The sequence below is a fragment of the Nannospalax galili genome, unplaced genomic scaffold (genome assembly GCF_000622305.1).
Source record: "Nannospalax galili isolate Female #2095 unplaced genomic scaffold, S.galili_v1.0 scaffold452, whole genome shotgun sequence".
Taxonomy (NCBI): Eukaryota; Metazoa; Chordata; class Mammalia; order Rodentia; family Spalacidae; genus Nannospalax; species Nannospalax galili.
The window spans coordinates 1,987,488-2,011,361 of record NW_008333659.1 but is presented as its reverse complement, the minus strand read 5'-3'; the positions used below and the strand labels follow the sequence as shown (position 1 = coordinate 2,011,361).

At 35.2% G+C, this 23,874-nt stretch overlaps 1 protein-coding gene and 1 pseudogene across 6 annotated transcripts in view; one reads left to right on the top strand and one right to left on the bottom strand.

Annotated features, from left to right (window-relative positions):
• Dgkb (diacylglycerol kinase beta) overlaps positions 1-23,874 on the top strand; it is a 772,948-nt gene that overhangs the window by 476,277 nt on the left and 272,797 nt on the right. The gene's annotated exons all lie outside the window — the stretch shown is intronic.
• On the bottom strand, positions 20,913-21,011 carry LOC115069491 (annotated as a pseudogene).

The window sequence follows — 23,874 nt, the reverse complement described above, 5'->3', positions numbered from 1 at the left end:
GGATACATTTTACTATTGATATAATCTTGTGACTCATTATTGGCTTGTTCAGGTTTCCTATTTCTTCATGATTCAATCTTGATAAAGTGTGCATGTATCTAGGAATTTGCCTATTTTTATATAATGTTTTTAAAGATAATATTATTTATTTTATAATTATTTTGTTTTTTATTTTGTGTGCATATGTGTATACATGCATGTATGGGGGCACACATGTGCTGGCATGTGTGGGGAAGTCAGAGGACAACTTTACAGTAGTAGGTTTTCACTTTTTACCATGTTATGGATTTAGTGATAAAACTCAGTCATCAGACTTAGTAAAAAGCCCCTTGCTCTCTGAACCATCTCATTGGCCCTACATTATCAAATTTGTTAGAGCATAATTCTTCATAATAGTTTTTTTCGTTTGTGTTTGTCTTAGTCTACTGAAGGTTATCCTGTTTATCTTTTAAAGAATCTGCTCTTCGTTTCATTGAATTTTCATATTATTTTCAGTCTTCACAAGTAGAGACCTGCTCTGATCTCTACTACTTCTTTCTATTGAATTTTGTGTGTGTTTTTCTTATTTCCTAGCTCCTTGAGATGCAATGATAGGGTGTTTACTGAAATATTTCTGCTGTTTTGGGAGCACACACTGACTACTAAGTTGCCCTTTCTGTAATATATATATATATATAATGTTGCATTTCATTTTTTCAAGGACTTTAAATTTTTCTTTACTATTCTTTGATACATTTGCTGTTCATGAGTAAGTTGTTTAATTCTCTTTAATTGATATCATTTCCAAAGATTTTTAAAGTTTATTGTTATGTTTGAATGTTTTGCCTATATTATGTATGTGCACCTTTTGTGTGTAATGCTCACAGAGGCTAAGAGGGCATAGGATCCCCTGGAATACTCTACACAACATTACCATGTACTACAAAGAAAATAGTAAGAATTAAGAAGTAAATAAAGAAAAGACTAGTTTTACATTTTTACATCGGTATTTTCTGAAATGCTCAAAAGCATTTTATGTATTAACATTAAGCAGAGTTTGACATTTAACTGGGGCATTAGCACTTTTTCCAAATTTTCATTTCTAGTAAATATTTCTACAGAATCATCACCTGCTGAATGACATTACTAGAAGTTGCTTTCACATGTTTTGTTCTTTTTTCTGGGTTATTAACTTGGGTATATCTATCTTTGTGTATTCATTCGTTCATACCTAATTCCTTGCAAATAATCTTGCATTATTGTCTGGTTTTGAAATTACAAATGATGTAGGGGTTCAATAAAATGAATGGTAGTTGTTGCTTCTGTTTCCTATGGTCCGGTTTTTAGTATTAAAATTCATTAAGATGATAATTTTATATATTTTTAAATCTTTCTGATTTTTTATTATTTCTTTGTGAATTTCATAAAATGCATGTTGGTCATATTCAAACCCTTCAATTCTTCCAAATTCCATCCCCCTTCCCTACCTACCCAACTTTGTTTGTTCTGTGTTATTGTTCAAACCTATAGAGTCCTATTTAGAGTCCATGATCTTTGCATGCTATAACTACTGACCTCATTTGTTAGCTCTAATATTTTTATGGTAGGATCTAGGGCTTTCTTTATGTATGATCATTTTACCTATAAACAGTGATAATTTAGATTCCTCTTTTCCTACTGGAATGTCCTTTATTCTTTTTTTTTTTTTACTATGACTATGCTGGACTATGTGGTTCCCACATGTGTCCATCCCCTGGAGCATGGTGGTCCTCCCTGGAGTCACTTTTTTAAAAGGAATTGACTCTCCCCCTCTCAGCAACTATCATTTGTCAATCGCTCCTCAACTATGGATGAAAGACCATGCCCGCCTCTCCCTTTCCATGCTGAGATTTTGTCTGGCTTGACTTTGTTCATGTCTTGTGTGTGCTGTGAACATCACAACTGCTGTGAGTTCATATGTGCATCTGTTTTATTTTCCTTTGTCTTTGTGTTTTGTGTTTCTATGTTGTCATTTTTAAACCATTGAATGCATTTTGCAATATTCTAAGTGGAACCATTTATATACAGGAACAATAGAAGTTATTAATAAAAGTCATTATAATTCATAAAACCTTAGTTATTTGTAAGCAAAACTACTCCTCACTTGATTTTTATTATTTGCCATAATAAAAAATCCTCCTCTGTGCACTTGTTATTAGACTAGTAAAAGCAAGAAGCAACAATTTTGTATCAGGTAACGTCCAGAAAATATTGTGAGAAATTATAGGCAAAGAAACTATCTTGATTGTCATTAAATGAAGAATTAGAGTATGTGATAATAGAGGTTGGGGAAATAATGGACAACCTCAGATATACCAAGAATTAGGCCATATGAGTATTATTTATTAATTAAGGATGAGGAATTTTGTTTCATTATAATATTTTTTAAAAAAAACTTGTTGCTATGACTAAATGGAAGTGTTCATTTGTGGTCCTGAGCATTACAGTTGAGGTAAAATGTTATTATTTATAGTTTCTCAATACCACAATTAGAGCACAACATTCGTGAATACAACTTGAAATTGGAGGGTTTTATATATACTATTAATAGCCACAGTTTAATGGGGCACTTACAATGGAACAGCTGCCTTGCTTGTATCACAGATGTTTGTAGAATGGTGAAACAATAGAATTGCTTTCATAGACCCCATGAAGATGAAAATGTCTGATCAATATCAAATGTTTGAAGTTTATGAACCAAGATTCAGGTGTTTCCTATTATGTTGATATTTTATTTTACTGTGCAATGCTATACAGTACACTATACCAATTTCTAAAATGTAACTGAAAATGAATGCAGATTAAATATGTTGTGAAATATGCAATTCTTGGAGACTGCATTTGTTCTTGTTTATCTTCATAGTTCATGAACTTGGCAATCACAATTCAATACTTGTAGTGAACACTTTATGTTTTGTCACACATGATAGTTATTATATCATAATAACTTTTTCAAGAAAATAACTCATATACACAATTATCACTAAGACAATACCATTCTAAAAACCAAATAAAATTTAAAATGATCATTTTTTTTTTTATTGTATTTTATAGAAAATTTCTGTTAATGCTGTTGAAAAAATTCATTATTAAACTATTAGAATCATAGATATAAGTAGAACTTAGAAAATCCAAGTGGCATAATACTAAAAATATTGGAAAAGTCACTGAAATATGAATGGACATGTATATTTATCGGAAAAGTGACCATTTTTAGCAAATAAAGTAAAATTATTTTCAAATATCCAGAATTTTAAAATGAATTTCATATCCAAAATTTAAAGTTAGAAGACCTACCTGTGATATTCACTTTTTATTTTGTTATAAGTAGATATTCCGAAAATCTCAAACCAAATACTCAAAAATGTTGGATAAAGTATAAAAAAACATTTTAGGGATTTTTTTACTTATTTTTTATTCTTTTATATTTTCATATAGGGTATTAACCAAATTTTAGTCCCCCCCCCGTTTCCCTTTCTTTTCTCCCTCTCTACCAGATGAACTCTTCTTCACCCCAACAAGTTCCTTCCTACTTAGGACCATGTTTCAAGTAAGGGACTTTATAGAATCCCAAAACAAATATTATTTCCTAGTTTCCTTTCTGATGCTGTGATAAAAGACTAACCAAAAGCAATTTGTGGAGGAAAGACGTCACCTTATATTTCCACATCACAGGCCGTCATCAAAGGAAGATAAGGCAGGAACTCAAGTCAAGAACCTGGAGGCAGGAACTGAAGCAGAGACCATGGAGGAAGGCTGCTTACTGGCCTGCTCTGCCTGGCTTGCTCAACTAAGTTTCTAACACAGCCCAGCCCAGCCTGCACAGGAATGGCACCACCTACAGTGGACTGGGTCCTCCCATAGCAATTAGCATTTAAGAAATTACCTCACAGACATGGCCACAGATGGAGGAAATTCCTCAGTTGAAATTCTCTCTTTCGAGATGTGTCAAGTTGATGACTTGAGCAACCAGCACAGGCAGGGATACAAACAAAATTTGTAACTTCCATTCATATCATAGCTGCTAGGGAACGCTCTTCATTATTCAATAAGCTCATTCTACTTCTTCCTCTGAGGACTTGAGACAATCTTCAACCTCTTTACTTTGCAACTACAAGAAGGCTTTTGCTCCAGAGCTTGATGTTCAAAATGTTTCATTCAGTTGGCATAGTAAAAGATCATGAAGATCTAAAAAATTCAGGTTTTCATGTTAGAGATTGGAAGTCTGAAGAAAAGACAAATTAAGAATTCATTTTAATGCAATTCCAGATTGATTCCACCAATGTTCATGTGGCAGAGTCTACAGCACATTATATCTGAAGACTGTCTCTCTCAACTCAGGACTTAATCAAAACAGGAAAAGCCCCGATGAATAAGTCATAATTGAAAATGAAAAAAGCAGTGAGAATTTTTAAAATTAAACTTAGCACTTAGATATAAAATAAGGCCCTCTAGATATGTAAAGCTTGTAAATGGAATAGGGCTACTTTTTAAAAGATCAATTTGTTTATAAAACAATCCAAATCCAGTGTCTATAATGTAAAATGTATTATTGAAATTTGAAAATTAAACTCTCAAAGGAGGAACAACATAATAAACACAACTGAAATTAGTATTCTGGGATTTAATATAGAGAAACACATGAGGCAAAGAATGGGAAGAAATATTAAGCAGAGGAGTGAGTGATTAGATTCTAGAAGCAAGTAATGTGGAGATGACAGTGTGGATGTTGACAGTGTACATGACAAGGCTATTAGACTCATGAACTCAGAGTAGCTGTGGCTAACTGTAAAAGACCAGTGCAAGTTGGGGCCAGTCAACATTCCATTACTGATGGGAAAGGTGCACAAGGGGCTCAACCCTCCCTGACGAGTGATGAGCAGTAACTGTTTGCTGGGGGGGAGGATTCATTTTCTTTATTGGAGAAGTCACTGTTAAGTTGCCTACATGCCAGGAAAGAAACCATGACCCATGTTCATAAGTGAAACCCTAGTTAAACTCACTCAAAATGAAATGAAACAAAACAAGCACATGAAACTAGGAAGGTGCCTTGGGAAGAAGGGGTTCAGCATGAGTGAGAGGGGGCAAGGGAGGGAAGGAGGTAAAACTAATAAACAATATGTACATATATGAAATTGTTAAAGACTACAAATAAATTAAAATTTATTGAAGAATAAGACAAAGCTCAAAATATTCTAGATGCCTGCACACATTTTTGCTTAAGTCTACTACACCATAAGGTGTTGGATTTTAATTAAAGAAAAAATATCAGTCCCAGCACTTGGGAGGCAGAAGCAGGTGGATCTCTGTGAGGTCAAGGCCAGCCTGGTCTATATAGTGAGTTCCAGGACAGCTGGGGTTACAGGGAGACACTGCTTCAAAAAGATGAAGAAGAAGAAGAAGAAGAAGAAGAAGAAGAAGAAGGAGGAGGAGGAGGAGGAGGAGGAGGAGGAGAAATAATATCACAAGGAATCTGGATCTGTCGCAGCTGCCCCACCTCAGATGGCAGGCAGAGCAGCACCACACTTTGTGGACCAGCACTGGCAAACACTCATCACCCGGGTCACAGACATTGATGGATCCTGGAAGCCCGGCGTGGCAAGGTGCAAACCGAGGAACAGTACCAGGCAGTGCATGCGGAGACCACCAGTCCAAACAAGATGAGGAAGCTCTTCAGCTTTGCTCCAGCCTGGAACCTGACCTGTAAGGACCTGCTCCTCAAGGCCCTGAAAGACACCCAACCCTTCTTGGTGGCTGACCTGGAGCAGAGTTGAGATGTCTTCTCCACATACAGTTCCTGGCCTTTTATATACAATTTATGGGAAAAAAAAAAAAGCAAAAAAAAAGAAGAAATATATCAAAAAATGCTTTATAAAAATGCTATTTAAAGAGAGCAGATAATATTCAATATTGATTTCTTTTGTCTTTTTGAAACAGGGTCTCCCTGAAGCCCCAGCTCGCCTGTACTCACTACGTAGAACAGGCTGGCTTCTGTCTCACAGAGATCTGCCTGCCTCTGCCTCCCTGGTGCTGAGATTTAAAAGCATCTACCATTATGCCTGGCACAATATTGATTGTTGATTTAAATTCTTAACACTTTGGGACTAAAAGATGAGTCAATATGAATAATAGTTTTAGTTTTTAATGAGTCTAATATATGATGAAAGTTGGAAGCATTTTTAAAATTTTAGGAATGATACCAAATTCATAGTTTATTTTTTTAAAAAACTCTCACACAAAATAATTACTGCACTGAAGTCCTAAGATGTCAAACAAAACTTTAATATTTTTTAGAATAAAATATGGGAGAATAATTTTTGAGTCCAGAATGAGAAAGATTTTCTAAAGGCAAACCATGGAAAGTTTTAGAGGACAAAGCTGTAGAGATGTATGGAGAGAGGGGAGGAGGGTGAGCAGCTTGAGGGAAGAAGATAAACAGAACTGGTTTTTGTGGGTCAATAAAGACCAAATCTAAAGAGGAAAACAAGCTGTGGGAAGACAAAAAAAAAAAGAGAGAGAGAAGAGCTGTACAGGATCTGCAACTGAAAAAGAGTTAGTGTTTACGTAGGAAAGGTTTTGAATAGAAGAGGAAGACAGTCCACCTAGTATTAAAAGGGACAAAAAACAGCGAAAAGGTGGAGTTCCAAGAAAAAAAAAATAGAATGTTCAAGAAACAACTGTTTTACTAAGTGAAGTAACACAGACTCAGAAAAATAAACGACGTATGTTCTCCCTCATATGTGGATCCCAGCACCAAATCCTTTTAAATTCCAGGTCTTTTTAATAAGATGATGATATACAGCAGTCCCTTCTTCAAGAAATAACTACCATCATCACCACTTCGGCTGAGCCTCATCGCTAAACATAGGCACAGTTGGGCTTGTCGACGGTTGTGCTCATTCATTAAAGGAGGGGCAAGCAGGGTCATGGACCCTCAACTGAGTATCCAGCCACTCTCCAGCCTTTGAAGACAAAAGAAAAATGAGGAAGAACCCAAGAGAAGGATGCTTTTGGAAGCCCTTGTCAAGAAACTCCAACCGACTCTCATATGAACATTTGAAAGTTGCCCTGTTCTGACTTTTTTCTAGTTCCCTGTCTAGAACTTGTAATGCTAATTACTCTTGCCTTTACTTCTCCTTCACATCTCCCATTCATGATTCAAGGACTTTCTTCTCCCCTTAGAGACACAAGTTATACAATTTGATAGTCTTTTAGATAGACCCAGTGAAGGGGTACTCTAATTGCTTCACCGTGTGTCCCTGTTCAGCATGGAAGAAGCCAGAGAGCTCAGTCCTTATTCCCTATTGGCAATTTGGGTAACCTCTTCAGAGGATGGCGTGATAAGAATAGGAGGTAGGAATTGGCTAGGCAGTTACGGTAAAAAGGCCCCAAAGAAATGCAGCAAGTTTCTTGGCTAAAAGTCAAAATGTCCTTGGGCCTGTTGGCAACATACTCTGTTCCAAGGCCAAAAATTGTCAAAGGTATTTGGGAGCCTGTAACTAATCCTTAAAAGGTTTTAGGGTTACCTCTTCAGAGGGGGGGGAATGTTGGAAGGGAGGGAGTGGGTATGGATTTTATCAAAACACCTTATGTGCATGTGTGAAATTCTCACTAAAGTTTTTATAAAAATTTAAAAAAAGAAACAATCCTTATACTTTCAGTTAAGGAAAAATAAAGTAAACATTCACAATAGCAATGCCACCTGTTGGAATGGGTGAAGAGCAGTGTAAATATTAAGTGTCTCCTATTGTATGTAAACATTGGCATGAACATTCTCAACTACATCTTGTCAACACAAATAAATTCAAAGGTGGGCATATGCAAAAGCCCATTAATCACATTCCTGACAATTACTCATAGAGGATCACTCACATTAGACACATTAGAGACTTGTAAGAATGGCCAGCACTGCATGATTTAAGCTTCAGTGTGAATTATCATCACCTTACTCTGTCATCCATCCTGGATGGGTAAAGAGATTGGGAGCAAATTCAGTGACATCATTCAGTCCTAGCAATAGAAAAAGTTGAGTTACATCTGCTAAGCCCGCATTTCAAAAACCCAAATGCAAAAAAAAAAAAAAAAGAAAAAGAAAAAGAAAAAAGAAAAAAGAAAAAAAATCTTTAAAACTTGCAAACACTTTCATACATTTCCAAGCTTTATAAGTACATTGTGAAAGCATGAAAAAGCATGAATCCACAGACATGAATCCACAGACTCAGGCGTGAATCCACAGACGTGCATGGCCTACTGATATAGCTGGCCTCATGGACAGGGGAGAGGAAGATGCCTCAGTTTGATTTATTTTTGTATTTGTTTATTTATTATTGTGCTTATTAGTATATAAAGGAAATTCATTGTTTTTATACATTTATAGTCATTGCATTCAAAATATAGAGAAGCTTATCATATTTAATATCAATAGAAATAAACCATTTTACTTCCATTATACTGAAAATTTACATTTACAAATGCCATAAGGACCTGCGTTATCTTAACTGAAAGATAATTAACACTGAAAATATATTAGCTCATAACATAAATGAATCTAGTGTAGGCAAAATGTAAAGAGGACAGTTTGGAGATTAGCACCTGTGCTTAAAAAAAAAAAGAAAGCCAGTGTCCTTCGGCAGTCTTTCCCTTTGTTTTCCCTAAGGACATCTTGGTTGATTCTCATCTGTATATGCTGTCTACAAGATACTCTTGCCTTGGAAAGAGGCTAAAAATGTATTTAAAAATTAGAACTTCCTCATTATTACATAATTTTTATAATAATATAGGCTTGAAATGTTAAAAAATATTATAAACTTAAACGTTAGAGAGTATATCCAGGTCACTATATTTTTTTCTATTACTTTAGATTTTAAAACATGGAAGTGTTAATCTTTTGAGAGGTAAAAAGAAGATAATTAGGTGATACTTAATTATCTGTTTCTTAAAAGAATATTGTACTGGATTGAAACCTATTCTTGCTGCCAGCATTTACTAAGATTGCTTAAGGACATCTTACTTCACAGTGTCTGGCTCTAATTTGAGATAGAATAAGGTATCTAACTATGCTGTCATCTATAATTCACAGCCACTCGTAAGTGCAGTTCATTGAAATCTCACCGTGTTCCAACCTCTGTCCTCCAGAAAGGAAGATGAACGGCGCTTTTCCTTCAGTTTTTGTCTAAATTATTACCTTAACTGTACAGAGGTTTGGGGCAGCAAATTGTTCTCAATAAACACATAATAAAAGTCTGGGTTAATAATATCCCTTTAATGAGAGGGTCTGCATTTGAGTTTTTCGTCCTTTTCTTTTTCTTTTTAGAACTCCAGAACTCCAGTACAAACATAACAAAGTGTGTCTCAGGCTTTCTCTACTCAGTCTTTTTTCAAATGTCACTGACTTCATAGAATGGTTAAAAATCCAGCCTGCTTTTGCTCTTTTGACCCACTAACCTGCAGCTCCATCAGTTCCAGAGAGAAGCAGTGACAACCTATACAACCTGATAACGAGGCAGAAAATCCAGCTCTGGTGTCTTAATCCTGACTGTTCTAGGGTTATACTGACAATGTGAATCAACAATCTGTCAAATTCGAATTAACTTGTCCTACTGTCCCTGAGTCTCCATTTGATTTAAGGTAGGTGTTCACAGGTGAAAAAAAGATCTTGTTAGTAACTTCAACATTTCCCAAACTTCAATGTTGTCAATAAGATTTTGCCATCTAGTACTATGGCAGATTAATGATTTTAGTCATTCTCTGACCCTACAAGAAAAGATGGACGCATTGATTAATTGATTTTGCAATTTTCTCATTCCTACACTAAGGAGATTCTCACTTTTACTTTCTTTCTTATTTTTCAGTTACTTAAAGAGCAATCAAATGTCTGTAAAATCTTTCCCCTGAAATTCTCTAAGGCACATACCCATAATCATTTCCTCTGAAGAACTTACCTTGGAGGTAAGTTTGGGGGTTACAGATTGAAGAATTAACTTTTAAAATCTCATGATAAATCATTGAAAATATTTTTAAATAACTGAAGCAAATATTGAGACAATGCTGATTCCCTTTCAAGATGCAAATTAACACAATTATCTTTATTGAAAACATATTTAGGAGGTATGCACTCAAAATAATAGATCAATTAAATAAATCTGGCCATGTAATCACACGTGGTTAGTGAATGATCTCTAATAAGAAAGTTTGAAGAACATGTGTAGCTGTCTTTCAAGACTGGAGCTTATTCTTTTTGAGTCAATACTGTACATTTGTTTGTATTTAGTTTTATTTTTCTAACCCAGAGACCAATAAGCTAATAAGGAAGAGTATAAGAAACTACAAATATAAAACATTCATAATATATAAATATAAAGCAGGAAGAGTTTAGAATGATCAAAGTCAGTTTATTTTAATCATCCTTTCCTGAATGAAGAAAATATTGAATCTTTACTCTCCTGGAATTGGTTACCAAATAATAACTCCAGTTTAATTTTTAATTATTACAGCTTTTCTGGACCTATTTGTTCTCTTATAAGTGTTCCAGTTCCTTCATATATTAAAAGTGAAATGCATCTTCATAAATCATTAAGTCTTGGTTTCCAGAAAAATATTTTGTGTACAAAACACAAAATTTATAGTTTGCTGAGTTAGCCATTCTTTCTTGCTAAAACACATAAATAATCAAAAAGAAACCCCCAAAAGAAAAAGAAAGGCCCAAATGTCAATTCATGTAAGTTCATTAAAGAAGTTGAAATTAATTGAGTCAATTATGGATACTATGGAATCACACTAGTAATGATGCAACTTTCAGTAGTTTACCTAAGTAATTCCACTCTGGGGTTTATTAAAATATTTTTGAAGAGAGTGGTCTCCTTCCAGTTCCAGTTCCAGTACTTCTAGCAATAAAACATTGCAAATTCACTAATTAAAACAAAGATCAGGTTCTTAGAATTTGAGCTAAGAGTGGACTATCTTTAATGGACTTTGTGGTTAGAAATATTTATGCATCTTGCCAATGAAACAGGAGAAAATGATTGAAAGTGAAATAGACAGTAAAACAACATTTAATAATGTAGATATTACATTTTAATTTAAAAAATATTAAAAAGTAAATATGTGGGGGAAACGGGGTGGTGGCTCTTATCTGTAATCCTAAAAGTTAGGAAACAACCAGGAAGATGGCCACAAATTTAACTCCAACCTGGGCTAAGTATGACTCTGTGTTTAAAAAAAAGTAGCCATTGCTATCAGTAATTAAAATTTAATTAAAATTCTATAATTTATTTTATTTTAATTTTTTTGTTGAATTTCTGCAAAGTTCATGCAAATAATTTGATCTATTTAGACTCCCTTATGTATACCCCATTTATAGTCCCCCCACAGGATTTTAGCTACTCTGTCATATATGATTCACTAATGAGTCAAATTTGTGTCCCCAAATGTCCTTCAGTGTGGGTCCACCAACTTGAGCCTGGATAACCTATTTAGCATCACATCCTTAAAGAAACTGACATGTTCCCAGCACCTATCGATTGTCAATAGTTCCTCACAATTTTTTATTATTCTATTGTGGTAAGGGTGCTTTACATGAGATCGACTCTCAATAAATTTTAAGTGTACAAGACATCATTGCTAGTCATGGGGACACATCTTCTGCAACTTATTCATCTTGCATAACCAGTGATTTAGGCTCACTGTAGATGTGTACACTTTTTAGCAAATATACAAAGACAGTTAAGAGAGAAAGTTAGGTGTTGAATTCTCTTTGAAGTATTTTGTTTAGAAAAAAAATTACTGAACTTTCCTTTGATACATTTCTAGTTTCATTTCTGTTGCTGTCAAAAAGCAACTTAGGAGAGAACAGGCTTTGTTCAGCAGGTTCCAATCCATTGTATGAGGTAAGTTAATGCAGGAACTTACAGCATCTCACTCACAGCCAAGAGCAGAGAAAGGATAAATACATGGATGCCTGTTTACTTGCTTAGTATACAGCTGACTCTCTCTCTCCTTACACGGTGCATGGCCCAGTGCATGAAATGTTACTACCTAAAATGGGCTGTGTCTTTGTACATTACTTAACAATCAAGACAATCCCCCACAGACTTGTCCAGAGACCAATGTGGTCTAGGTAATCCCTCATTACGATTCTGCCCAGGTAATTCTTTAGTGTGTCTAGTTGACAGTCAACAGAAATGAGCAAAAATAACATTGTAATTCATAATCTGTTAGAAAAAAAATTCGGCCTCTACATTAGTAAAGAAATGTTACCTTAATACCTACTAAACTTCAAGCATAAACATAATTATTGGGATAACAGAACATATTTCTAAGGATAACTTTTATAAATAACACATGAAAGCTATTTTTAGTATGATTTATGATTGATAAAAGAAATTAAATTTTCATGCAGTACAATCAACAATTTTATTCTTGTGCAAACTGTTGTTGCACAACAGCAAACTTATATGAGAAGAGACATGAATAAAACAACATCAAAGGTGTTAAGACATTGAATATGATGCTGGGAACTCTTCCAGAGCATTCTTTATTAATGTATTGACTCTTCAATAAAAATATTAAATAACAATTATTTAATGTTTGCTTTTCTGCTTTCTTGCCAGAATTCTTCATGTTCACTTAGTATAACCACGTCACCTTGCAAGGTTAAGAAAACCTTGTTCTCACAGAGGAGATAACTGAGAATTAGTTAAATAATTTTCATAATATCAGACACTGAACAAAATGGGATGAAGCTATTGAGTTTAGGCTGTATGATAATTGTATTGATCCAAGAGTATGCCTGTAAGGAATTATCTAGATTAGGGTAGCCTCTTGACAGATCAGTGAAGGTTTAGCTACTTAGAGTAATTGCAGTTGGAAGACCCACCTGCATGGTGGGTGGCACCATCCAAGCAGCAGGACTCTTAAACTGAATGAATTCATAATGGTGTTCATTTATTCAATTCAATACTTCATTCTTACCCTAACCTTTGTCATGTGCCAAGCACTCAGGGATTTCTTTTATTATATTTTTATCCAAAGTATTCAGTCATCATACAGTCTTTCTATGCAGTGCAATAAGCAATCCATGGTAATAAATTGGAAGTGAGAACAATACTTATTTTCTGAGAAATATGAAGACAAAATTAATTTGGATGGCAGCTGAAAAGGGAGTTAAAATCCTGGTGAAGAGCCGTGTTAGTATTAGACCAAAAAACCATGTAAGCAATAACAAAGCAGAGGGAAGGAAATAAATTTTTCCATTTCTCCATGTGATTGTTTTATAGACTTGGCAGCAATATAGCTTTCCTGGTATATTATAAATTTTAAGGGAATTGGGGGAGAGAAGGACAACAGTCTTGACAAAACTAACTCAGAGTGGGGAGATGGTGATGTAGATGTTTCTTCAAGTGCTGGTGTAAATTAACACTTCATTATTTCATTTCCATGATTAATATCCTGTTCTCACTGGTTTCCCAGCCTCTTCTTTGTCTTCCCATGGGACTGAGATGCTTTAATTCCTGCACTCAAATCTAAATACTGGCCTTCTACTAGGGAGCCTTCCCAAGAGTAAGGAAAGTTTTCTTTTGCTGCTTTAGCAAATTACTTGAAATTACTGTCTTCAAACAATACACATATTTGCTGAATTTATCTTAGAATCCTGCAGGTCAGTGACTGACATGATCTCACAGGGTTAAAATCAAGGCACGCTACATAGCTGTATTCTTTTCTAGGTTCTCTTGTGACAATGCATTTGCTTTGTAATGAGCATTATTATTATGAGTGGGGAAGGTATGCCATGTAAAACTGGATCTTAGGTCTCCAGGCTTGTGTGGAAAGCACCTTTACTTGGTCCATCTCTGTGGACCAAGGTGACCCATTTCCATGCCTTTCTAACACAGTGCCTCTCCTCTATCTTTGAGACAAGTCACTGCCATCTGGTTCATCACACAGAAAAACTCTAATTTCTTACATAGTCTCACCTCCCTCTAGCAGTCTTCTGAATTCCACTTTTCAGGACTCCTGTGATTATCTTGAGTCCAATGAGATTCAATAATCTCTCTCTCATCCTCAAATCCTATGTTTAGTCACATATACAAAGGCCCCTTTACTATGTAAGGCAACATATTCATAGTGTAAAATTAGACATGGAATTATTCAGAGAACTGGTGATCAATTTTTCCGCTGAACACAAGAAATATAATATTTAGAGGTCAAAAATAAAGAAAACTCAGCACTGTTACATTGTTTGTTCACCCAGCTTTAATATTTTTGGTCCAATTAAAATAAGTGAAGAAATCTTTGAGTCAGAGATAACTATCTTATAAACATGGTAAACAGAAGTTTTAATTGCTTATTTGTATTTAATGACCCAATTTTCTTATTTTCTTCAGAGTTTAAGAGAGAAAAATAGAAAGTTTATTGAGCATTTCCTCTGCAAGCATAAGTTTTGTATTTAATGACCCAATTTTCTTATTTTCTTCAGAGTTTAAGAGAGAAAAATAGAAAGTTTATTGAGCATTTCCTCTGCAAAAGCATAAGTTTTAAATATCTTATGTAATCTTCTATGCAAGCCGAATTTTTTTTCAGTGAATCATACTGCATAATTCAAACGATATTCTTATAGGACATTTTATAGCTGCTTTCATTTTATCACGTCTTTGCTGGAGAGACTAAAGAGCCAATAGGCACACAGTAAGGGGGGATTGGAATGATTCTAATAAGTATCTTTGCACGTACAAATTGATTGAGATAATACCACTGAGAAGAACTGAATTTCAATTAAGTTTTGAAGAGATGACAATCAAGAGTAATGACAATCAAGAGAAAATTTAAAAGGTTGTCTTTTTAAATTAAATTTTAATTCTTTTCTTTTTAAATTGAAATTTTGAAAATTTCATGAAGTATATTTTGATCATATTTAGACCCCCTCCTGTATTTGCAAACCACCCCCCTGCAATACCATCTACCTGAATTCAAAGTCAATAGAGTCAAATTTTTGTCCCCAAATGTTCTTTGGTGTGGATTCATCCACTGGAGACTGGCCAAACTATCAAGAATCCCACCCTTAAACAAGACTGACTCTCCCCTCCCAGCAGCCATTGATTGTCAGTACTTCCTCAGGCAGAGATGGGGTTTCTTACTCACATCTATGCTCGAACTTCTGTGTTGCTTGAGCTTAGGTGTGACTTGTGCATACTGTTCCCATTGCTGTGAATTCATATGAGTAACTGACCAGCTGCCTGGAAAACTGTTTCCTGGTGACATCCCCACTTCTAACTCTTACAATTTTCTTGGCCCCCTCTTCTGCTATGATCCCTGGGCTTTGGGAGGCAGAATTAGGATATAGTTGGTGTCCAATTCAGATAAGCACTCTACAGGCTACAGGCTCTTATTCTCTGCTCATTGACCACTTGTGATTCTCTGTGTTAATCATCATCTGCTACATAAGGAAGCATCTCTGGTGAGAGCTGAGAGATGCGTTAATCCTATACATCTGATGAAGAGAAGTCTTTTAATCCTTAGCAGCCAGCCAATACATGGCAGCTTCTCACTAGATGCAGCTGTGAACGCCAACAAAGAGGCTGTCTTTCCCAGTACTTAGCAAATCAGTTTTTGGCACGTGGAAGAATAAGTTTTGTTTTGTCTTTTTTTTTTTTTTCAAAAAGGACTCAGAGCTATCACCACAGCATGTAATAATCCATGATCTTTCCATGTGTCAACATTACTGTGCCTTCCATTCACTATTGATTTCCTTCCCTGGTGTATATTTTCTTGGGTTTCATATCCCCTTCTTCCTCCCATCTTACTGTGATGTATGTGCAGTGTGTCATTTTGTTGTAGACAATAGAGGTCTCAAGCAACTTGAAACAGAGAGAAGGAAGAAGGACAGAGAGGAAAGAATGAACTTAGGGGAATGAAGGGTGTTAATAAGGACAGGAATGGAGGTGGAGGGGTCAGAGGAGGAAACCATACCTGGATGCCCTTGGCTTTAGGCTTATGATTAATGGGTTGATGCTTAAAAGCCAGTTTTCTGTCTATGTATTTTAAAGGGAGCTGCAAGATTAGAGGGGAATGGAAAGTCACTGGTCAGAAAGAGTGTGGGATTACAGACCAAGCCAAGAAGTCAAAGTGTAACAATTGATAAACAGGGGACAGAACTAGAAATTTGGGCCTGTGGAAATATGTCCCTAAAGATGAGAAATCTGTATAAGTATCACAATATAACCGATGGCACCACTGGAGCCCTAAGTAAACATGCCCCATTTGGACTCTGTATGTGGGTGCTTTTTAGAACTCTCCTCTCTCTCTCTCTCTCTCTCTCTCTCTCTCTCTCCTTTCTTTTTCTGACAATACAGAGTGTGCTTGAGTATGTGGCCCTTTTTGCTGTTATTTTGAGGCAGGGTCTTTCTATAGCCCTAGCTGGCCTCGAACTGGCTATGTAGACCAGACTGGTCTCAATCTCACAGAGCTCTACCTACCTCTGGCTCTTGGGAAAGGTCATCTATTCCTCTTCAGTGTCCTTTATGCAAACTGGATCAGTGTGTGTGTATGTGTGTGTGTGTTTGTGTGTGTGTGTGTGTCTTTGTGTCTGTTTATCTGTGTGTCTATGTCTGTGAGTAGACTAGGATGCCTAGTCAAGGAGCCCCAGGGATCTGTCAGAGTCAACCTCCCCAGCACTAAGATAATGAATGCAGACTATCATGTGCAATATTTTTATGTGGATGCCAGAGATCAAATGGAGGTCTTTGTGCTTGCAAGATAAATACTTTAGCAACTGATCTATCTCTGTAGTCATGGGATCAGTTCTAAGTGTTATGAGACAATCCTTTTATAGGAGTGATGTGGCAACAAGCTATCGGAATCAGGAAAGGAAATGTCTTTGATTTAAAACTAGCAATTTCTATACTTTTCAGTAAGAATCCATTATCTGTCAGAAATTTTGTCAGTCAGGAATTTTGTTTGAGTAGATGACACTACTTTGAGGTTTATTCTTTATCAGCATCTATAAACTATGTAAATATTAGGGGAAGAGGCATCATTGTTTTTATGTTTCTGGGCAAGCACTTTTATTTTCCACTGAAACATGCCTGGCACATACTTCACAGCTAACAAATGTCAAGACATTGCAAAACATACATTTATACTAACACATATAAATATAGTTCCTCCTTAGTTCTGGTTTCTTTAGCTTCAAGCTACTTGAGAACAAGAATGATTGTGCTATATCTTGTACAATGCTACACTGAATATTCAAAGGCCTTTCTTTCTGTTTTGTGTGAGTTTAGTATTTCTTTTGCTTTGCTGTAATTTTATGAGAAATCTCATATAAATTAATATGAATACATTTCTGAAGTTTAGTAGTTCTATAATAATATAAGTTTATTAATTTGATTACTCTATTGAATCCTGAAACTATTTAAAATTTTGTGAGGATTTAATACTTAATGACTAATCACCATGAAATTTAAAAAATAATAATTATGGATAAAAATTAGACACTAAGACACTTAGATAGCTGTCTCAAAGGAAGCAATCACTTAATGTCATTTGATAGGAATTTACAAAATCTATTATGCAACAGGTATCACATTGTTTCTTTGGTTCATGAAATGGTATCACAATCTGGAAGCAAAGTAGGTTAGATTTCTGTCCAGCCATCTCAGTTTTGTCTATACAAGTATTAACTTGAATGAAATAAGTTACTAACACTCACCAGCTTTTTAACTTACCAAGGCAGAAAGTTTCTATATTCAAAACAAATATTGCATACTACAACACTAAAATGTAAAGTGACATCACACTAGAGGATAATAAAATTGTGAGGTATAAGGAAGCTTAAAAAAATAGGGCAGATGATGTCTCAAAAGTTGGGTTGGTAGTCTGGAGGAGTCTGGCTCCACGACGTTGGACAGCAAAAGGACTAAGTCAACCAAGTACTCAAGTAAGAAATGTGGAAGAATTTTGCAATGCTTTTTGGCTCCAGGGGACATATTAGAAGACAGAAGAATAAGAAAATCCTAATTACAAGATGGCCAGAGACCCAAGAGAGCAACTGTGCAGGCAAAATCACATCAGGAAACCAGCCATGGGGAAATGATACTTAAGAAGAAAACTCTTTGGGTTCAACCATACTGCATAGACATACACCTCTGTGGAAAACTGAGAATAAATCTAGAGGTAGAATAGTCTATAGAAGGGCTGTGATTACAAAATAAATGCAGATTCTCAGATAGCTGTGATAGGATGTGAATAAAACAAATAATCCTTCAATTAAAACTATAAAGTTCTCTAAAACACGCATGTGTTAGAATAAAAATGATTTACAAATATGAAAGCATTAATTTGTTAGATGTGGATATTTAAATAGGCTGCCTTAGACAGATATAGTAACAACCTTCAGTAACTAAGTGCATTTATTATTGTATATATGTAAAATGAAGCTTTAGAATCATCTTAGATTGGTATATAATCTGCTGAGTCAATGTGTTAGAGAGTTGGTACAGTGTGTCATATAAATTATTGTTAGTGGATGAAATTTGAAATTTCAAATTCAGTCCATAAATGTGAATTCTCATTCATGATGCGAATTTTGATTTGATGAATAATATTAATGACTAACTGCATTCAGGAAACAACCCCTACTTTAGTGTCTGTATAAAATTCAAAAGAATGATAAATTGGCAGATTATGATTTATGTCCTGTCTGCATCATGAGTGAAATATTTAAATAAATCAAAAATACATATAGGAGCCAGAGATAGTGGTGCATGGCTTTAATATCAACACTCCAGAGGCAGAGGCAAGTGGATCTCTGTGAAATCTAGGCCAGCCTGGGATGTTTTCCATAGTAGGTTCAAGGCCATCTGGAGCTATATAGTGAGGCCCTGTCTCAAAGACAAAATAAAACAACAAGAATACACATATATTCACCATTGACCCTTAGACAATACTCATCATGCCCATATCTTGGTTACCCACTTGAACTGGATGATAAGATCCTATTGCTGAAGATACTGCATACATGAGCTGTAGAACAACAAGGAGAAATCAAGCTGGTGCTGACTTCAGAGTCCCCAAAGAGTGAATCTCTACACTGGAGAGCCTCAAATTAGACTCTATAGGCATTCATATATATATTAAATTGGGCAAGGGGCAATAATGGGAGGTGCAGATGGGGTGGGAATCTAAATGCCATCAAATTACACAATATGAATATAGCAAAATTCATTCAATAAAAAGCTAGTAAAAACACATATAGTTTGATTTTTGTACTTAAATGTCGCATGTACACACTCATTGTAGTTTGTAGATTTCTGAACTCTATCATATCTTTCAAGCACAGTTAACAAACTTCCCTTATAATAACCTTGTATTACCATCAGTCAACAGAACCAGTTTTGCTCAGCCCTGTCAGTAATTTGGCTCCTGTACTTCATGAAATTCATTTTGACTATACATAAAACTGCCTCCTAGAAGCAAATACTCAAGCTTCGATTAATTAATGTATTTTTAGCTATAGCCACAAAAGTGATTTATTTGTGGATTTAGAAAACAAAGCAAAACAATAAAGAGTTTGATAGTAAAAATTGGTTGAATTTCAGTAATCTAAATACCTGTGACTTTTATTTTGGGGGTAATCAACAGCTGTCTAATTAGACATAAGAACCACTCAGTAGGAGGGAATGCATGCATAGTCCTATAAAACATGGCCAAGTTCATGATCTGAGAGGCCATGGGCCCTAAAGAAGAACCTACTTCTTCCATTTTCCTAGAACAATGTAATTTCTTACTGTATTCTAAATCTGTATCCCTACATTTAAAGGCACATGTACCTCTCACCACTCATCAAGAAGCTTCTCATTCTAACAGATAGAGAGTATTACAAAATTAGACAACTGTTCAAACTACAGAGAATAAGTGACTGTGAGGTGCTTAGCCATGACACCTAACCTCTACACCTAAAGAACAGGGAATATCAAGAAGAAGGAATAGAAATATTTTTAAAATATTTTTTCAAAAATTTTGTTTTGACAGGGTCTCCCTAGTCACAGCCCACCTAGAAATCGCAAAGTGAACAAGGCCGGCCAGCCTCAATCTTGCAGAGAGCCACATGCTTCTGCCTCTCAAGGGCTGGGATCAAAGGTGTATGCCACCACACTCAGCGTGGAATAGAAATATTTTAAGAGCCAGAGGGACACATGTTGCTAGTTAATGCCGTGTAGTTATGATAGGGGGGCTGCACCAATTAAATCCCCACAGTGTGAAGGTCATTTAATTAGATCTGTGCAATGACAAAACCAGTTCACATGCCAAGATAGATGAGGAAAAGTTCAGTGTCCCACCTCCAAACAAATTGATGCTGAAGGAGGGAGAATCAATTTTCTCTGGTGGCTGGCTCTCTGAGAAATTATCTAATCCCAACTAGGCAGCTCTATACAAAGGTATAGAGGAGCAGCACTGAATGGACTCGGGGTGTGTGTGTGTGTGTGTGTGTGTGTGTGTGTGTACACAGAGGGTGTAGAAGGATGGGGGAGCATGGTAGGAGTTGGAGGGGGAACAGGGATTGGTGAAAATAATGTAAATACAATACTCATGAATGAAATTTTAAAAATTAAATATAGAAAAGTACATTGCAAAGATTCCAAATGAATATGCTTTATACTGTGATGGAAATAAATTCAAGTTATACACTAGTATATATTTTATAAGGATTTTAATTTAAAAATCAATGATCAATATTGAACAAAAGAAGTTTTCAGTTTATTATGAAGAAGAGTAAATATAGCAAATAAACTATAAAAATCACTGATATTGTAGAAGGTTTCAACTCTGGTCTAAATAATTTCTAGGCTAGATTATTTATGGCTAATGTTATCCTATGTACAATTTTCTTGTATTTTTTTTCTAATGTGGAATGCTTCATAATTTGTGTGTCATCCTTGCTCAGGGGCCATGCTAATCTCCGTGTCACTCCAATTTTAGTATATGTGCTACTGAAGCAATTACAAATTCTTATATTTCTTAGGCTTGAAATAAGTATTGATTCATAACAGACTTGGTAAGTAAGCACAAAGACAGCCTATAATATTTAGATAGTGAGCATACACCTCATCTTTGGTTGATACGGGACATTAGCTCTTCCCCAACAGATGCCCCGACTTTGGCGTGGTGATATCAGCTCTTCCTTAAGAAGGCCATGTAAAAAAATGGAAGGGAGCCAAGCATAGTGGTGCACACTTTCAATTCAACACTTGAGGGGCTAAGGAAGAGATTCAAGAGGATCCCTGTGAAATCAAGAACAGCTTGGTCTACATAAGGACTTCCAGACTCTCTCTCAAATGCACACAAACACACACACACACACACACACGCACACACACACACACAAAGAATGGAAGGGATTTTGCAGGCAGAAAGCTAAAGGCACAATAATTTGAATGAAGGGTAGAACAGACATAAAGTTCCACAGCTTTGTCTATATTTCTAAAGCAGGATAGAATCAGTTCAGTAGTGGAAACCTGTGATCCTATCACTTGTAGTTGGAGACAGGAGGGCTATGAGTCCAAGGCCAGCCTGAACTACAAGAGACCCAGTCGTGTAAACAAAAATTAGCAAACAAAAATAGGAGTAGATCAACTACAAAGAAAATTGGAGCATCAGAATGAGGTTGAATAAGAAGCAAAAGTCCAGGTTCCATTTGACCTCAGGGGAGTTCTCAAGAGTAGATGCTACTAAATAGCATGACTTGGCAAAATGATCAGGCACGACTCTGGCCACTGCATGAATGCTTCAGTATCTGAGCAAAAGCATTTAAGAGCTGAGACCAGTTCAAAGACTCTTAACCACGTCTTAACAAGGAATGATGCTAGTTGCACTAAGCAGATGGTGGAGAGACTAATGAAAATATGACTGAATTCTGGATACATTTTAAATTACTACTGATGAAATTTACTGATTGATTTTTATGTAGAATGTGAGAGAGAATTAGACTATAAAAAGTTGAAGATTTTGGGCCTGAGCAACAATAACAGAGCTAGTTTCCTAAGAGAAAAGGAGCATGGGAGAGGAAGATTGGTGGGAAGGAGATTAGGAGTTTTAGTTTCAATGTACTGCTACATACTAAATTAAAAGGTTAGAGTCATTCTAAATGTTAACTGTGAGTCAATAGTTTTAATGTAATCATCATTGTGTGAAATGTCAATGATTTCAGTTAACTTTTTATGTAGAAGTGCTCCTGAATTTTTTGTCTAATTTTATATTAAATCAGTCTCATAAGTTAAGGTTTATAAAGCTACAGGCAAGCATTTTAAACTACATCAAAACCAACTTTATAAACTAGTAAGCAGTAATTATATAGTTAAATAAGAAGATCTAATTGGAACTAGATTCACTGTCTTTTTTATGTTGTTTGCTACTAATTACAGGCCAGATGATATTTGAAAACCTGTTTTCTAGAAACTACAAGTTTTGTTTCCACTGGTAGGGAGACTACTTAAAAATTCGTAAATGTCATATAATTTTATTAATTTTCATGTAATTAACATTTTATTGAGAATTTCAAAAGATAAATAGCATTATGCTTTTTGAGAGTTGTTTTAAAGATAGGCCAATATGTTTTATCTTACACCGCACAATTAATCAATGTGTCATTAAAAATATATGTCTAGAATAGCAAAAATATATTTTGAATAAAAAAATGACATATTTTCATATTTTGTATAATCTAGAAATCTGGGATCTTAACTGTAGACTTTCCCATGTATAGCTTAAATCAGCTATTCTGCTTCTGTTAGAACATTAAATTTAACCAACTCATAGCATTATCCTGAAGTAGAGTGATAAGGGGAGCCTGATTTTAAGATATGGCCATAATCTTCAGAAAAGAATTTGGGTCCAGCATTGTTAATTACCTGTATTATTACATCAGCCATTTTATCCTGAATCAACACTCCCCATAAGAATATAACAAATCTCAGTGGCTTATCCTGGGAATTTAGTGAGATGATACATGCCAACAACTTAAGAGTACACTGAAGACATAGAAAACAGAAAGAATGCTCACATTAGTCACCTTTGTATTTTTATTACCATCCCTATTATTAACTTGTAAAGAATCAATTTTAACTATAGCACCTTTAATAGTGAAAAGCATTTTAGTGACCAAGTATTATGCATGACAATCACAAGATTAATCATGAAAATGTGTTAACAGAGAAATTTTTTAAAGGCTAAAGAAAATATATGATAATCTTGTGAGAAAAATAGAATCTTAAGAACATACTATCAAATAAAATGCAGAAACAAAGACAGTTCCAGGTTGACACAGTAGAAGGAAGTTGTGGTCAGCCTGGGCTAAACAAAGATATCCTGCCACAAAACAAAACACATAGATGATTTAGCTCAAGAGAGTTCTTCGATTGTGAAGATCATAAAGATGGAAGGAGCTCTTTGAGTTCCCTTAATGCTGCACATGAATAACTAGGGGAAAGTTGGGTAGTTTTTCATGAAATCTCCATAGAGTTCAAATTTTTTGATTAATAAGAAGGCATCAAAAACAACATACATACCTGCCACAAAACAAAACACATAGATGATTTAGCTCAAGAGAGTTCTTCGATTGTGAAGATCATAAAGATGGAAGGAGCTCTTTGAGTTCCCTTAATGCTGCACATGAATAACTAGGGGAAAGTTGGGTAGTTTTTCATGAAATCTCCATAGAGTTCAAATTTTTTGATTAATAAGAAGGCATCAAAAACAACATACATACTTTTAATTATTTATTTAATAACCATATAATTAGAAGAAGTATTTCATTACAACAGCATTGACATATTCAATAACAATTTCCAGAGCTAAGATGCATCT